Source organism: Antechinus flavipes, chromosome 2 (assembly GCF_016432865.1).
Source record: "Antechinus flavipes isolate AdamAnt ecotype Samford, QLD, Australia chromosome 2, AdamAnt_v2, whole genome shotgun sequence".
NCBI lineage: Eukaryota > Metazoa > Chordata > Mammalia > Dasyuromorphia > Dasyuridae > Antechinus > Antechinus flavipes.
The window spans coordinates 431009530-431026669 of NC_067399.1; the positions used below are offsets into that span (position 1 = coordinate 431009530).

Sequence of the window (17140 nt, forward strand, 5' to 3'; positions counted from 1 at the left end):
CCACTCTGACTAATGCCACCCTAGTTCAAATCACCATAGCCTAATATCATCTTACAGTGATTTTTGTTATTATTATTATTATTGCTAATAATAATAACTAATTTTTCTGATATACTATTTCACAATTTGAAGATTTTTACATATATGTATATTTGCATATATGTTAGCTAGCTTTTTTTTAAGATTTGAAAACTTATATACATATGTGTGTGTGATTTTTATTTGATTTTCAGAGTTTTATAAAATAAAGGCAATTGTAATCCTCATTTTACAGAAGAGGAAATTGGGGCAGATAGAGATTAAATGACTTACACATATGGTGAGTTTCTGAGGCTAGATTTGAATTCAGGCATAGCAGACTCTAAGTCCAGTGTTTTTACCCATAAAATGACTTTATTAATTAAGTAGATACTTGGTATATATGCTAGTTGACTGACTGATTGATTACTTTAAAAGCTTCCAAACTCATCTCTCTGCTCTTAGGCTCTATTCTCTCCCGTGTAGCTTTCATAAAGCTGCCAAAATAAACTTCCTAATGAACAGGTCTGACCATGTTGTTCTCCTGCTCCAAAGTTTTCAGTGGCTTCCTTTTGCCTTTAGGATAAGAAACAAAAAATTGTTAGCCAAGTGGTTAAGCCCTTCCACAATCTAGCTCCAAATTCCCTTTCTAGTCTTCTTTTATCTTTCTTCCCTTCATACCTCTTATCTTACACACACACACACACACACATACACACACACACACACACACACACACAACTTCTCACTGTTCCCTGTTTCTTGCCCTTTTCTGCCTCTATTATTTATTACTATTATATATATGTGTGTGTGTGTCTATATATATATACATATATATATATATATTTTTTTTTTACTATTATATATGGCTGTCTCTTTATTAACTTAGGCACCACTTCCTCCATGAAAGCCTTCCCTGATTTCTCTGTGTTCAGTTGAAAACGATATCCTCACAGTTTCCTAAAGTGTTTTATTTGGATCTCTCCCTTATCTCCACAATATTCTACTTTATATCATGCAGGCAATCCTCAACTTTAGTGGGGGTAATGTTTCTAGGAAACAGTGACAAAATTAAAAAAATGTGATGTATTGAACCTATGAGACCAGGGATTAAGTTCCCATGACTACTTCTTGCTAGAGATTGCTGACAGTACACTTTTCTGCATACAATTCTTTATCACAAAATATTCTGATAACACATACTTTTTCTAACATAGTAACCATGAAATAACCCACAACATGCAATACACAAAATAAAATTGATAACATGCAAAAGATTTTTGCTTGCTAATAATTTCTTAGAATTCTGTGACCCTTTGTGTTAACATCTCAATTTTTAAAAAACAAAACATTAATTTCAGACAATATTCAACTTTTACTACACATGAAATCCACTGTAACATAAATACTGCAGAGCAAATAAAATTCTTAAAGCTAAAATACTTTTTAAACTGAATTTTACCTTCTACTATTCTACTATGTCATGTAGTGTGAGGTATTGTACTGCATATTAAATAATGAAAACATTCAGTGAATGCATGAGAGTTCTTTAGTCTACAATAAAAGGGTGAACAAGATCGATGAAGCACCTAACAGGATACCATCCACTCCCCAAACTTGTGTACATCTTACCTCTATTTTTTTTCTGTTCTGCACACAGCTATGAATGGTTGCCAATATGAAAGAGAAAATGAGGTTGCTACTAAAATCACACCATACTTGAAGTCACCAAAGTTAAAAATGTGAATGCTGAAGCTTAATTGTATTTATTTCTAGACATCTAGTCATTTTCCCTTTATTAAGTAAGCCCTGTGTAAGCTGCAGATCTATATACTTAGCTTATGTATCTATTACTGCAGCCTTATGTTGGCCATTTTTCATCTTTGAAGACATAAGCTTTGTTCAGTGTCATAAAATTTAGAAATGGAATGTGTATTAGGTATCACCTAATCCACTGGCTGGAGCAAGTAGGTGGCACAATGGATAGAGTATCAGTCTTCAAGTGAAAAAGACCTGAGTTCAAATTCAATTCAAATCTCAGATACTTAGTAGCTGTCTGACTGTGGGCAAGTCACTTAAGCCTGTTTCCCTCAGTTTCCTCATGTGTAAAAATGAGCTAGGAAAGAAAATGCAAATCACCCTCAGTATCTTTATCAATGTCTGGAAATAACCAAACAAAAAATAATCCATTAATTATATTTCAAAGATGGGGGAACCAGAGACCAGAGAGCCTTAGCTTGTCCAAGATTACTTAAATTATATGCAATTTGGCTTAGGATTCATACTCAGGTCTACTGAAACCAGACATAGTGCTCTTAAATCCTTTGGTTCCTAGCTTGTGTGAGAAATGCTGAAAAACTGGGTTTCCACAGTTTTGCAAGCTTTGAGGTAGTGTGGAATTGAGATAGTGGTTATCCCTGACCAAGAGGATTTTAGAATGTGAGAGGTTAAGGAAGTTTAGGATTCACAGAACAATTAAGTGATCAATAGAAGCTATGAGCAAACAAGGAATTGGGGGGCTAGGAAGGCACAGGTGGATTCAGCCAATCAGAAAGACTCTTGTGGTTTTGAGAAAACCACTAAATTAAGGTAATAACCCATCCAGCCAAAGTAGTTTGGGTCAATGACCTGATTTGACCAAATCACTACTGAGCCTGCTTAATAGGCTAATTGAATATTAAATAACACATCCCAGAGGAGGAATTTTCAGCTATTTTTGAAAATGGGATGTATTATTGGGGGGGGGGATTGTTTTTAAGGGGAAATATCTAGTGGGCATATCAGAAAGATTGTAACCCAGATAAGATAGGACCAATCCACTGTCTGAAGGGAAGGACTGTGTCACCTGAGCAAGTATAAAAGTTTCCCCATTTTTTTACTCACGGTTCCCTCTTCGAGAAAAGGAATGGGGCCCACTTCTGGTCAGAAGTGTTAAAACAATTCCTTAAGATTCCTCTTTAATAAATGTTCCTCGATATCTGATTTTCAATGTCAAATTGAACACTTGGTTTGAATTGAATTGAACTGGCTGGGGATTCTAGAGAAAAAGAATCTCCTCTAATGTCTATCTTAAGTAATCCTCTCCAAAAAATCAGGATAAGTGAATTCATACACAAGTTGAGCATGTGAATAAGGTTACTTACTCCCTTTGCATTAAGGCATTTAATTTGCTCTAATTGGGATTGCTCTTTTGGGATTGTTCTAATTGTTAGGATATTTATCCTCATCCTGAGAAGTCTATGACTTCTCCATGACAAGCTTTTAAATATTTTCAGACAGTTATCATGTCCCTACCAACTTTTCTCCAGCCTAAACATCTCCATTTTATTGTTGTTTTTCTCATATAGCATCTTCTCCAGTTCATATCAACATCCTCCTGGTTTACTTCCATTGGTTGAGTGTGGTCTTGTTAGGTTAGCATCTTTACATGTAACCAAAAAGTTCTAAGAAATGTAGCAAAGTGAACTGGTGAAAGATTGTGTTTTGGTCAGAAGATCTAAGGTCAAGTGCAGATTTAGTTATGTGAACCAAGACAAATCAGTTTACCTCTTTGCATCCTAGTTTTCTTCTCTATAAAATTTGGAGACAAAGATAGAGAACCTCATAAGGGTCTTTTGAGATCTAGAAAAATATTTTAGGTGTCAATCCTACAGGGTTAAGTCTGAAATTTTCCTTTCCTAGGTCCCAAACACACAACCCCAGGCCCCCAGCTTGCTTGGCAGTCCATCTCTTGGCCAAGGCTTCTTGGGGAATAGCCCTGGGGAGAGTCAATAGGCCATTCAGCACCTTTTGGAAACTCAACAAACTGTCTATAGGAATCTGGCTTGGGGACTGGCTACTGTCCAATGCCTCTTGACAATCTCTCCTGCATGGGAGGGTGTATCCTTTGGGCAGATCCCAGTTCCTTCCACGGCTGCCTGCCTGGCATCAAATGGGCTGGGTGATGCCACTTGTTTTTCTGTAGCTCACAGAGAACCCAATGAAGGCATCTAATTGGGACCCTGCAACTACCAGGCTCCCATTCCCCCCCATTTAAAAAAAAAAAACAACTAACACAAATAAACAAAGAAAAAAACAAATAACCACAAAAAAAACTAGTCTTTTTCTCCCCCATTTATAATTATACAAGCCTCCATTTTTACACCACTGTGAGAATCACAGATGTGTTTCTTCACAACAATGAGCTAGGGACTGATTGCAAGAAGTATGAGCCTCATTTTACAAACAAGGACTTAGAGACAGAAGACAGAAGTGAAGTCAGATTGTTAGAATGAAAAAAAAAATGGAGTTTCAGAGTCACAAACCTGGCTTTTAAGTCCCATCCTATCCATCTCCCCCCCACTACAATTTTCCCCTTCCCTAGAATTGGAGCATTGAGTCTTCAATCTCCAGCTATGTGAGGAATCTTATATTATTGGATTTTGAGCCTTGGGTTACATGTAAAATAGGGGAAAATATATTTGTCTTATCAATCTCACAGGGTTGGGATGAAATTCATATGATATATAATTGCATTTCAATGTTATTGACCACCATCCATGTCTGTTTTCTGTACAACAGTTTACAGACAACATGGGCACATTTGGAGCCAGAAGATTCCATCTCTCAGTGCTGGTTTGAATCCTCTTTCCCACTACTACCTGTGTGACTTCAGAAAAATCATTTAACCTTTCTGAAGTTTTGCTATCTAGCCTCTTCATGTCCTTCTAGCTCTAAATCTACTATTCTGTAACTGTAGGGAGTCATACAGACATCACTTGAAGATCTTCATGGACAAGAAAACTTGTTTGACATTGGGATAGTTATCATGGCTAGGGAGTTTTCTCATATATCAAATTAAGATATGCCTCTCTCAAACTTCCCCTTCTTGCTCTTAGTTCTGCCTTGTGAGGTCAAGCAGAACAAATGTAATCCTTCTTCCCCATGATAATACTTGAAGTCATCAATTATGTTCTTTACTAAACTTATTTTCTTTAGGTTGAACAAGTCAAATGAGATATTTGTAAAGTATTTAATATATAGTAGGTACTTAACGAATGCTAATTCTATTACATTTCAAATACCCTATATTCTTTCAGCTGCTACTGAAAGGGTCTGGGCATTGTATCATATAAGTATAATGGCTATTATATTTTTTGGTTTAGCATGTCTCAGTATTGATATATGTTGAACTTATAGTCTAGTCTACTAAGGACCTGGATGTTTTTCCAATATTCTGTTGTCTCAAGATATATCCCTTATATTGTACTCACAGAAATTTTTTTAATCTTTGTGAGATTTCACATTACATTTTTTACAATTAAATTTCAACCTGTGATTTTAACTAGCCCTTCCTACTAGTCATTATTGGGTAGCTAGGTGGCACAGATTGTATAGATTGGCCACCCTGGAGTTAGGAACACTTCCTGACCTCAAATGTGGTCTAAACCACTTACTAAATGTATAACCCCCAAGCAAGTCATTTAACCAGTCTTAGTCTCAGTTCTCCTCTCTGTAAAATGGGAATAATAATAGTACCAGATCCTCTACAGGGATTCACAGGATTTTTGTAAAGATTAAATGATATATCACTTATACACCAGGGTGCAATCATAAGGCACATCTGATGGAAAGTCTCCTCACAGAAGGGATAGGAAACCTGCTTCTGGTAGACTTGGGATGATAGAGAACACTGGCGCATTCATGGACATTCTGTGATTGATTATGATTGGCAAGCCATTGGTAAATAGGAGAGTTTTTAATTGGCTCTGGAGATGTTCACAAAGGACTACTAATGTTTCAACCAGAAATGCTACCATTTTCTCTTCAGCCTCCCCGTGGTGGTTTGATTCTTTTCCTGATAGCATTTGGCAAGAGAAAATATTCTAAATGGAAAGGTCCTAAGCCTTCTGCCCTCTGAGTCCATGTAGTTGGATAAAAATGGGCCTTATTTGATCAATTTTGATGGCTATGGCTCTTGTGAACAATGAGGTGATTCAAGGTAACTCCAGGACTTATGATGGAAAGTGCATCTACATCCAGAAAGAGAACTATGTAGATTGAATATAGATCAAAGCATAGTATTTTCTGTTTTGTTGTTGTTGTTTGCTTGTTTTTTTTTCTTTCTTATGGTTTTTCCCCTTTTGATCTGATTTTTCTTGAGCAGCATGACAAATATGAAAATATGTTTAGAATAGTTGTACATATTTAACCTATATTGGATTGCTTGCCTTCTTAGGGAGGGCAGAGGAGGAAATGAGAAAAATTTGGATAGCTGAAAACTATCTTTGTATGTATTTGGAAAAATTTATATGTATTGGGGGAAAAAAGAAAAGAAAATGAGCCTCACTGTTTTGCTGGACTCCATTTTCTGATTTTCAGTTCTAGGTGAGGGAAATTAATCTGGCAGCTCCCACTTTGTGAGTTTTGAAAGATTAGGAGAGTCAGACTTCAGCAAGATCAGCATTGATACACTAAGGAGGAGCAAGGAATGACCTTTAGGAGTGATCTTCAAGAATATTCCAGGCAACAACTAAAAGAGATTCATCCAGGAGCAATGCGGCAGTTAAATGTGAACTGGGTGGAACAAATGTTATGTAGAAATTGTGCTAAGAGTAAACCCACTCTCCCATAACACTGAAGTGGGTTAGGGGAGAGCGTGGCCCAAAGTCTTGATAGTAAACATTTTATGCTATCAATTCTCTTTCATCTCTAACACTTTCCATCCTATGTTTTATATTCCTTTCTGATGCCGACATTTTTTGTTCTAATGTTCCTTTGGGCTCAAACACTTAAAGTTCTAAGTTGAACCCAGCTCTAAATCTAAATGAAAATGGCCCTGACAGTTCCCAAGGGAAACAACTGACCCACTTGCAAAGGTCCAGGAAAAGAACCAAGATTTGGAATCTACGGGTGGAGCAGGTGGAACACCCACATAATAAACACAATTTGGGTAGTGAAGCCTGTTTCTCCAAGCCTTGGCCCAAGGCTCTGATTGCAGCAAGTTGTTCCTTTGGCTTTTTGGCAAAAACATTTCAGAACCCACTTCTCTGAACCAATCATACACTTGACAAGCTCATCCCCTTCTTGCATTTATGAGGGTCAAAGGTAGCTTATCAATTCCTCATCAGATTTTCAGGAGGGAACATTTTGGGGAACATCCAACCTTGCCAAGTTATTTTTGTCTTGAAGACAAAATACTCTTGGGAGGACTCAAAGACACTTTGATCGGACAAAAGGAAAATCAGGACCATAGAGTCAGAAATTCCAATTAGTTTTCATAAATTACAACATTTCAGAAATGAAAGCAACCTCAGAAGATATTTACTTCAACCTATACTTCTAAATGGTTTCTGACAAGTGGCCATTAAAACTCTGCTTAAAAGCTATCAAGGAGGAGGAGCCAATTATTTCTAAAAGCAGGTTGTTCCATTTTAGGATAACTTTAATTTCTCTGACACCAAGGCAAAAATCTCCTTCTCTGCAAATTTTACCATTCCATACACAGTTGCGAGTATAATCCTTCTTCCTCAAGCCAACCCTTCAACCGTTTCTTTTCTTAAGGCTAAACATACCTCACTCCTTCAATTGTTTCTCATATGTCATGGTTTCAAGTTTTAGAGTTGTTTAAACTTGTGTAGGTAGATATAGAATCACAGAATCTTAGATTGGGATGCCAGGAGATCTTGTTTTAAGGAACATATAATAGCTGCTAGCATTTATATATTACTATGTAAGGTCTGCAAAGCACTTCATAAACATGATCTCATTTTTAATCCTTAAAACAACCCTGGAAAGTAGCTGCTAGTCTTATTCTCATTTTACCAGGGAAGAAACTGAGGCTAAGTGATTTGCCTAAGGTCACACAGCCAACAAGTACCTGAGACAGGATTTGAATTTACATCTTCCTGATTCTAAGGGCAGCAGTCCAACCTAGCTGATTTTCTAATATCTGTAGCATACTACAATATCCCTAAGTGGTCATTCAGTTTCCACTTGAAAATTTACATTGATGGGAAACTCACAAACCAAATCATTCTACTGTGAGTTAACTCTTAGTATACTAATCAATTTGGGGTTTAAACATGCAGGCAGCTGTGGTAGATACTATTTTCTTGGGAATCAAGAGAAATAGATCCTAGGTGAGACCTCAATATTAACACGTTGCATGATCATGTACATGTCAATACATTTATTCCAATTCAACTATTTCAGTTCTTCTCCACTGTAAAAGTATATCATGAAAGGATGGGAAATTCCCAAGTATTGAGTTAGGAGACTTAGATTCAAATTCTATTTTCTATATACAAACTGTGTGACCTTGGCCAAGTAGTTTTAGTCCTTTCTGCCAGTTTCTTCATTTATAAAATGGAGACAATACTACTTGCCCTATCTTACTTAAAGGATTATTGTAAAGAAAGTCCTTCTGAAATCTCCTAACTTCACAGATATGTGCTTTTAGAAGTGGAAAGCCCTTTTTTCAGCCCTGGCAGGAGGGAAGGCTGGGGCGGGGGGAGAGACACAAAAAGTGTTCCAGCAGGATGTTTATCTGAAAACCCTCACTGTCCAGTGGAGAAGATCCTGCACAGTTCAACTACAATACAAGATATAATGCAATCAAGACATAAAAGTTAAGCAAAGTCAATAAGTAACATACATACATATATATGTAAAATCACACTATAATAAGTACCAAGAATGCAAAAACAAACAAAATTGAAACAGCCTCAGCTCTCAAAGAGTTCTTCTTCTAAATGAAGAGGACATGCAAATTATTATGTACATATCTAAAGTACAAACATAAGGTAAAATCACAGGAAAGGCATTAGGAAAGGGGATGATACAAAGGGAAAAATCCAGGAAAAGTCTCTTCTTGTAGGTAGGATTTGAGTTGAGTCTTAAAGGAAGCCAGAGAGAGAAGCCAGAAGGTGGAGATGAGATGTAAGCTGATATGATAGTTTGAACGAGTAAGGGATCATTTCTAGTTTAGAGTGAAGAGGGCAAGGGATGGGAGCAAAGGATCAGGGAAGATTTCACAAAGGAGCTAACATCTGGCCTGTGCATTTCTGCCTAAGAGGATGAATAAGATTTCAAATGGCAGAAATGCAGAAATGGAGTTGGGGAGGAGGATGTTCCAGGTACAGATGACAGACAGTGTGAGCAATGGTATTAAAAGTGTAATGAGTTTAGGGAAAAAAGAAAGAATAGTCCAATTTGTCCAGAATATGCCACATGTGAATGGAGGTTGCATGAGAGAAGGTATGGTGCTACTTTGAAGGCCAGTTTCTGGATTGGGGACTTTAACCAGTAAGCAACAGCAAACTACTGAGGGATTTGGGTCAGTTCTATGTACTAAGGAGCTCATGTAGGACCAACTGAATGGAGGAAGAGTAATTGGAGGCAGGACAGAGGTGATGAAGATCTGGACTGGAACGGTTGCCATGAGAATAGAAAAGTGATCAAGGGCGTGAGCTGTACTGTAGACACAGAAGTAGGAGATTTAGCAATTGATTGGCCATGAAGGATGAAGAAAAAAAGTAACTGAGATATTGAGCTTAATGGTGGAACTGACTGAAATAGAGAAAGTTAGGAAATAGTTAAAATTAGAATTGGGGAAGTTATGAAGAGTTAGGCAAAACCACTTCCTCCCTCTGGGTCTGGTTTCCTTCCTATTTAAATGATGGGATCATACCAAAGGGTGTACAATAGAATGTTCAAGCTCCCTTTTAATTCTAAGATTCTGAGTTTTAGGTTTCTTTTACCAGTGACCTGTGTTTCTCATCCTCTGAAGCTATGACATTAGAGATGATAGTATATATATATGTATGTTTATATACATATACACTCAAATGTGTATATGCATGTATGTGATTACAAATATGCATGTCTATAGATAGAATATACCAATACACTATATATATACATATTCATCTATACATACCTATCTAGTTATGCAATAAAGTTCTGGACTTGATATTAAGAAAACTTAGATGTAAATTTTGTCTCAGAATTATAGCTGTGGGACTCTAGGAATGTCATTCAACTTCATTTCAACAGTTGAGGAAATTGAAACTTCTTCATCTGTAAAATGGGGATAAGAATAGCAATTGCTTCAGGATTATTTTGAGGATGAAATACAGCAAAGTGCCACGTAAACTTTAAAATGCTACATAAATGTGATTATGATAATGATGCCAGAAATACTTGGTTTAAATATTTTAGAAATATTTCCTCTCCAAATGGTTAAGACATTGAAAAAATATTTTCCAAAAGTTTTATTGCTTAAATGAATTGACAAGGATATATTAAGCACCTACTCTGAATGTATAGTAAAAGTTGGGGAAAGGCAAAAACCAGTCTTTGCTCTCTAGGAGCTCTAATAGGATCAGGAAAGGCATCCTGTAGAAGGTAGGATTTCAGCTGGTAAGCCGAAAGTATCAGAAAATTCGCCAACAATAATCATAACAGCTCACAGTTTTCTAGTTCTTTATGGAAACAAAACACTTTCTAGTCATTGCTTCATTTGCTCCTCACCACAGCTGGAGGAGGGGTATTGTAAGTCTGGCTCCTATTACTCATACACTTAGAGATGTCAAAGTGTTTTCCTACAAGATGGTAAAACAAGTATTTTCATTTGATTGATGGGAAAATACATTAAAGAGGGTAAATGATTTGCATAGATTTATAGACATGGTAAGTATCAGAGTGGAGACTCCAGCCCAGATCTCCTGACTTCAGTCCCAGTGTTCTTTTTGGGTGCAGCTCCATTCTGTTCAGAGGCTCGATGGCCTCTAAGATCTCTTCCAAATAATATGCTGTGATCCCAACAATGCTTACTAAATGAGACCTCAGTGTACTCAGAGTAACCAAACATAGATATGATGTTTGGCTTCAGTGCTTGGCAACAGGGCACTCACTTCACCCACTCCAGGGAGCTGGGGTGAAGAGTTGAATCATCTCACTCTTACCAGATGCCCAGTTCTGTCACAGGATCATGGATTTCAGGATTTACCATTGGAAGGAACTATAGAGACTATATAATCTTACCTCTTGATGGGATAGGGACAGGAATTGAGGTCCAGAGAAGGAAGAATTTTATCTAAAATAATAGTGATTTTGGTGGCATTGCATGGTCTAGGAGCCAAGCCTTCTACAGCTTCTTGCTGCTTTGCATAATAACCTACATATGTAGGTAAAGAAAGCACAGAGACAGGGGGATGGACTAATTGGTGAGAAGAGAGGCTCAGTGTTTTTGTAGCTCCCTGGATATACAATATGAGGAAAACTCTCTGCCTTCCAGGATCCTGAAGCAAACAATCTAATTATATATTTTTTTCCATCTTTAAGCTTTGTGATTATCATTAAACAGTATGAAGTTGAATCACGCTATTTAATCCCCAGCCAACCACACCTGCCTGATTCATTGTGAGAGGCCACATTCCTCTATCTAGGGCATCACACTGGCTCCAGTTGTGATATGTTATGATATCATAATTTCTGGAATGTGGCATTCCTGAACAGATTCAGGCATGAGGAGCAGAAAGAAGAGAAAACAAAATGTGGATGCAAATAGAGGCCCAGAAAGGAAAGAGAGGTGAGCAGGATAATGGCTATTTGATGTAATCTTGTTCCTGAAAGTTGAAAGAAGTATAGAAGCTATGGCTGCCATCAAGATGGGAAATGAGAAGTTTTGAGGATTGGTCCTACGGATACAATAGTTAAAAGACAGGGAGGAATGTGTCAATGGATACCTATGTGCTTTTGTTGAATTTTGCTCTTTGGTATTGCTAAATATGTGTGTGTGTGTGTGTGTGTGTGTGTGTGTCTGTGTCTGTGTATGAATCTGTGTGTGTTGTGTATAATAATCTCTAAGTTAGACTTTTGACATTGTTTCTCTCTGTGACTTTCTCATTCTCTCAGTTTCTGTGTCTCTCTTTCTCTGTCAATTTCTGTCTCTGTGTCTTTTTTTTCTCTCTATCTCTCTGTCTCCCTCTGAGTCCCTTTCCTTCCCTCTCTCCCTCCCCCCCTTCTCTGTCTCTGTCTCTCTCTCTCTCTCTCTCTCTCTTCTCTCTCTCTCTCTCTCTCTCTCTCTCTCTCTCTCTCTCTCTCTCTCTCTCTCGTGTGTGTGTGTGTGTGTGTGTGTGTGTGTGTGTGTGTGACTGAGAGGAAATGTTTACTAATCTTGTTCCCTCAACCAAGTATCAGGAAGTCTGGTGCCTCATGCCATGAATTCACAACCATGAGAAGAATCAATCAACAATCAAGGAACATTTATTAAGTGTCTTCTGCACAAAAGAATAAAAGTTCCACTTCAGAATACAGGGATTCACATCCTACCCTTTTCACTAACTCCCTATGTGAACTCTGAAAAATCATTTTCCGTGTGAGAGAATATCCTGATAAGCATCTTATTTTCCTCTTTGGTGAAATAGGGAAAAGAATACTTGCTTTCACTCACAAGAGTGCTGTTAACATGAGAGGAGGTAATGATTAAAAATTATCCTGTAGCAACAATAGCTATTACAAATTATATACTATTTTTGGGCAGCAGGGTGACACAGAGGATAGAGTGCCAGGGCTAGAGTTAGGAAGACACCTCTTCCTGAATTCAAATCTAGCCTCCAACACTGTGGCCAGTCACTTAACTCTCTTTGCCTCAGTTTCCTTATTAGTAAAATGAGTAAGAAGGAAATAGAAAATCTTTCCAGTATCTTTGCCCAAAAAAACCCCAAATGGAATCACGAAGAGTCAGATGTGACTAAAATGACTGAACAACACAAATACTATTATTACCCTATTAGGTGGTTTTGTTTAACCTTTTTTTAAGGAAAAAAAGGTTTATGGCAGTGGGATAGAAGAGGGTGTTATTTATTTTTATTTATATTGACTGATGTGCCAACTTACATAAATTTTAACATTGAGTCCTATTCCCCAAAGAAGTCAAATTAACAAACATTAATTTATTCTACAAAGGTACAAGGCTAGCCTTAAATGGGGCCCAGGCATTTGCATCTGGTTACATTGCAAATCAAACATGGAAACTATTCTAATCAATAGTACTAGAAATCCTCAGCCAGACTTTTCATGTCTTTTACTACAGTAAAAACAAAACCAAAAACACCACTTAATCACACTTCATAGCAAATAAAATGACAAGCTCCCTTTTTGCTTCCTCTCCTCTTTTCCCTTTAATGCATGGAGTACACCATCCCCCAGATTAAAACACCACTGTGGGAAGGGCATACACACAAAGAACAAAGGGAATACATATGAAAAACACACATGTAGGAAATATCTAGCACCCCATCTGGCCCGCATGTGGCTGGCATAACAGGTGATTACATTTTGGTGAGATAGCAAATCTAGGCCACAAAGCAAAAGAGTATGCAAGTCAAGGCCATAGAAATAAATCAATAGTTCTAGGGAATGGGACTTCTGAAAAGTGCTTTTCTGAGCACTGCCCTCTATTTCAAGATACAATCCTAATTATAGAATGTCTGAGTAGAAAGGACATTATAACATGAAATGATAGAACTTACACTGTTAGTGCTAGAAAAGATCATAGAGATCTTTCCATCCATTTTATAAATGATGCAAAGAGAGTTTATATGACTTGCCAACAGTTCCATATAGAGACAGTGGCAGAGATGGTATTGGTATAACACTGCTGGTCTTTTAATTTCCTATTCCCATTGTTTCTGCATTTTTTCCCACTAGAGATTAACAGTAGCTGTTGATAAAGGATGGATATAGGGGGGAAAAACCCAAGAATAGTGATACTTATTTCAAGGAGGTGTCATGAGAATTACATTTAAAAAAAACTATATATAGCACTTTGCAAACTACATCAGCTTACAGGATTCTTACATTTTTTTGTTAATAGAAAAGAAAAAGTGAGAAGAATGGAAGAAGGAGAAGGGAAAGGAAAAAGAGAATCTGAGGGCTTCATGAGCATAAATAGCCAGGGGTGGGTGGGGCAGGATAGTCCCATCTGTTAGCAGTGAAAGGGAATAATCAAGTCAATGACTACTTTTCAGAGAGAGGGGCAACTGGAGGCCAGAGGGAGGTTGGGGGGAGAAGGGCTAAAGAGAAACTTTGCCTACTTTATAACTAGGCCTTCCATGGGTAGGATATGATTCACTTGAGTGTCCATCCACACATCCATCCTGCCACTGGCCATGACTCACTAGAGTGTCCATCCACACACACACCCTGTTTCTATTGAGTAATTATTGCATAAATGTAGCTCAGAGCATCTTGTGGGAGCTTAGCCGTGCACCAAATATCCCTGAGGGATATTCCCTGATCTCTACACTGCAGAACTTCTCTCAACCACTAACCTGCTGTGTGGCTCTGGGAGAGCCATTTCTCTTTTGAGTCTCATGAAATTAAGAATCCCAGAGATGGAAAAGGTCTCAGGGGTCATCTAGTCCAAACTATGCTTTGTCAGAAGCCCTGACAAAGATCTGTTGGAAGACTTTCTAATGGCAAAGATCTCAAGACCGTTGGTTTGCTGATTTGTAAATTGAGCAAATTGGACCCAGTGATCTCTCAAACGCTACAATACATCCTAATTATGCACTTGTACTTAAGTAGATGCTATTTCAGGAGTCCAGAGTAAGGATTCAGTTTCTGGGAGGGGGAAAAGTAAGAAAAGATCTTGAGTAAATCATGAAGGAAGTTCCAGAGAGGAAGAGGGGATAGGATCTTAAGGCCTCCATGATGTTCTGGTTTAAGGAATTCTATTTTCAAACAGTTGACACAGTCTCCAAATAATCCCTCTCTTTCACCCAAACATTACTAATTAGAGCAGAGGGAGAAAATTTAGAGAGGAAGGGAAAAATAAAAAAGAGGAACTGAAGGCACAGGCCCAATTTCTCTACCCACAGAAAGTACACTCTGGCAGGGCTTGGTAAAGGACTCAGCCAGACAGAGACTGTCTTTGTCCTCCTCTGCACAGGGGAAAAAGGCGAGGAGAGTTTCCAGAAAGCCCCAGGACGTTAGCTTGGGAAGGAAGCTTGACAGAATGGAGTCTGGGCAAGTTCATGGGCCTCATCTCTTAGGATCAGAATAAGAGACTCTCGCAAAACTGGGAGGTCCCTCACAATTCAGTTGTTTCAACTCTAGCTGGTCTGTTTAGCCTCCATCGATAGCATCTCCAATAAGCAATTCAGACAGCCTTTGCCTGAACAATCTAGTAAAAGGAATCAATTACCTCAAGACAGACAGTTCCACTGGAGAAAAGCTTTGATTGCTAGGGAATTCCCAGAATTTTACAATATCAGGGATATTCTTAGATATCCGAGCCCACACCTAGCTAAGCAAGACCACCATGACATTCTTGTCAATTGGATACTCATTTTCTACTCAAACAAATCCAGTGGATGGAGAAATCATTACCTTATGAGGCAGTTGTATTTTGGGACTGTGATAATTGTCTTTTGTTCACTGTACCATTCATTCCTGGTCACCCTTTGCTGAACTTCCTCAGTTTGTCAATCCCTTGGCACAGCACTCCAGACATAGCATGAAAGAAGGGGACATCAGGTTGATGACCTCTTTCATGATGGATATTGCACTTCTCCCAATGTACCCTAAGATATCATTAGTTTTGGGGGCTGTCATGTCACAATGCTGACTACTATTAAAGTTCTAATTCATGAAAACATTCACTCCCATTTCCACAGACACTCTCACAAGAAATGTTATCTAGTTATACTTTATCTTCACTTAAAATCTGTCTCTATCTTCCCTCTTCGTGCTAAAAGCAACACTGACTCTGGTGTCAAAGTTCAAATACTGTCCCAAATTCAGAGTAATTCTAAATGGGTTTTGGTTTACTGTAAAAAGATGAGGTTGCATTAAATAGCTTTTGGGGTCCCTTTTAGATCTATAATGATTCTGCATCTCCCCATTGATCCTACATTTTCTTCCCTGGAGCTAAGAAGCCTGGCATCTCCTTGACTTTTTCTACCACAGTTCATTGACTTCCCCCAAGTTCAAGGGAGTCTGGAAAGATGGCAGAGAAATGAGCCTGAACAAAAGGTGACAAAATAGATACTTCCAAGGGCAAACAAAGAGACCATTAGCTGGGAGCCTGGAAAGCCAGGCTTTCCTCTCTAACGGGGGTCTGGGGATAGGGGTGGCACATGAATTACAGTGTTATTTATCCATGACTGGCTTCTGGGCAGGAATCCCTGAGGCTTTCCCCCAAGCCTCATTTCATACCAGCTTCTTGTGGTTAAACTCTCTGTTTTGCATTTTCTCAGAAAAAGTTTGTGAATTAGACAGCCTTGCAGTGTTATTCAGTTAGCGTACTCCTAAAGAAACACTGGCCAAAAGCATTTGCTTCTGTCTGAGCTGCCAACTCAGGCGCCTGCCCTTCTGGGGGCTTAGTTTGCCTTTAGGAAAGTATATGATCTTAGTGTACCCTGATGCAGGACGATGGAACATCAGTATTAGAAGGTTTACTGTAGAGCACAGAAAGTCTCAAGTTAGTGGAGGAGGAGAGAGCATGAATATAGAACACAGAACATCAAACTAGAAGGACCTTAGAACAGAGAACACAGCACAGTCTGTTTTTCCATTATTACATTGCCTTGATCCCCACTCCTGGTAGTCCTCTAGGGGTGGTCCATATTACCCAGGGCACACCAGTGACTAACTAAAAATACTTCTGAGTTCCTCTCTACTTTCTTTCCCCTTTCTTCCTTTTTGTCTTTTCTTCTTTTTCCTAAAGATCAGTACTCTCCCCTATAGTCCAGTCCTCTTTTGTCATCCTCCCCACCCATATACAATGACAATGTTGCTCAGTATGTGGGGAGTACAGAGAGCCTATCTTTGCAGGGAAGACTGGAAAAGGAGGACAGGAAAAAAGTTTATTCCACATGGGGGAAAGCAAGAGAGAGACCACCCTAGCAAACTAAAACAGCTGGCAGCAACTCTGATTGGAGATAGGGGGTGTGGAGAAGAGGGCTCTTGGCAGAGCCCTAACGACATGTGTGGATCAGAGAGGTTTCTCCCTCTCTGGAAGGAAGCCAAGGAAGCAGCTGGCTCACCATTTTCTAAGGGGTCTTTTCAGAATCCGTAAAAGAGTTTACCTTGGAAACTATAAATAGCCAAGAATAGGATCTTCATAAACCCC

At 38.5% G+C, this 17140-nt stretch overlaps 1 protein-coding gene and 1 long non-coding RNA gene across 3 annotated transcripts in view; both read right to left on the minus strand.

The window, feature by feature from the left end:
* The window catches only part of ADRB2 (adrenoceptor beta 2), a 111182-nt gene that overhangs the window by 16688 nt on the left and 77354 nt on the right, over positions 1-17140 (minus strand). The gene's annotated exons all lie outside the window — the stretch shown is intronic.
* Positions 372-15553, minus strand: LOC127550235 (uncharacterized). The gene is made up of 2 exons (XR_007950801.1): positions 15397-15553; positions 372-594 (listed from the first exon to the last, which is right to left on the minus strand). It is a non-coding gene; the product is annotated as an uncharacterized LOC127550235 (long non-coding RNA).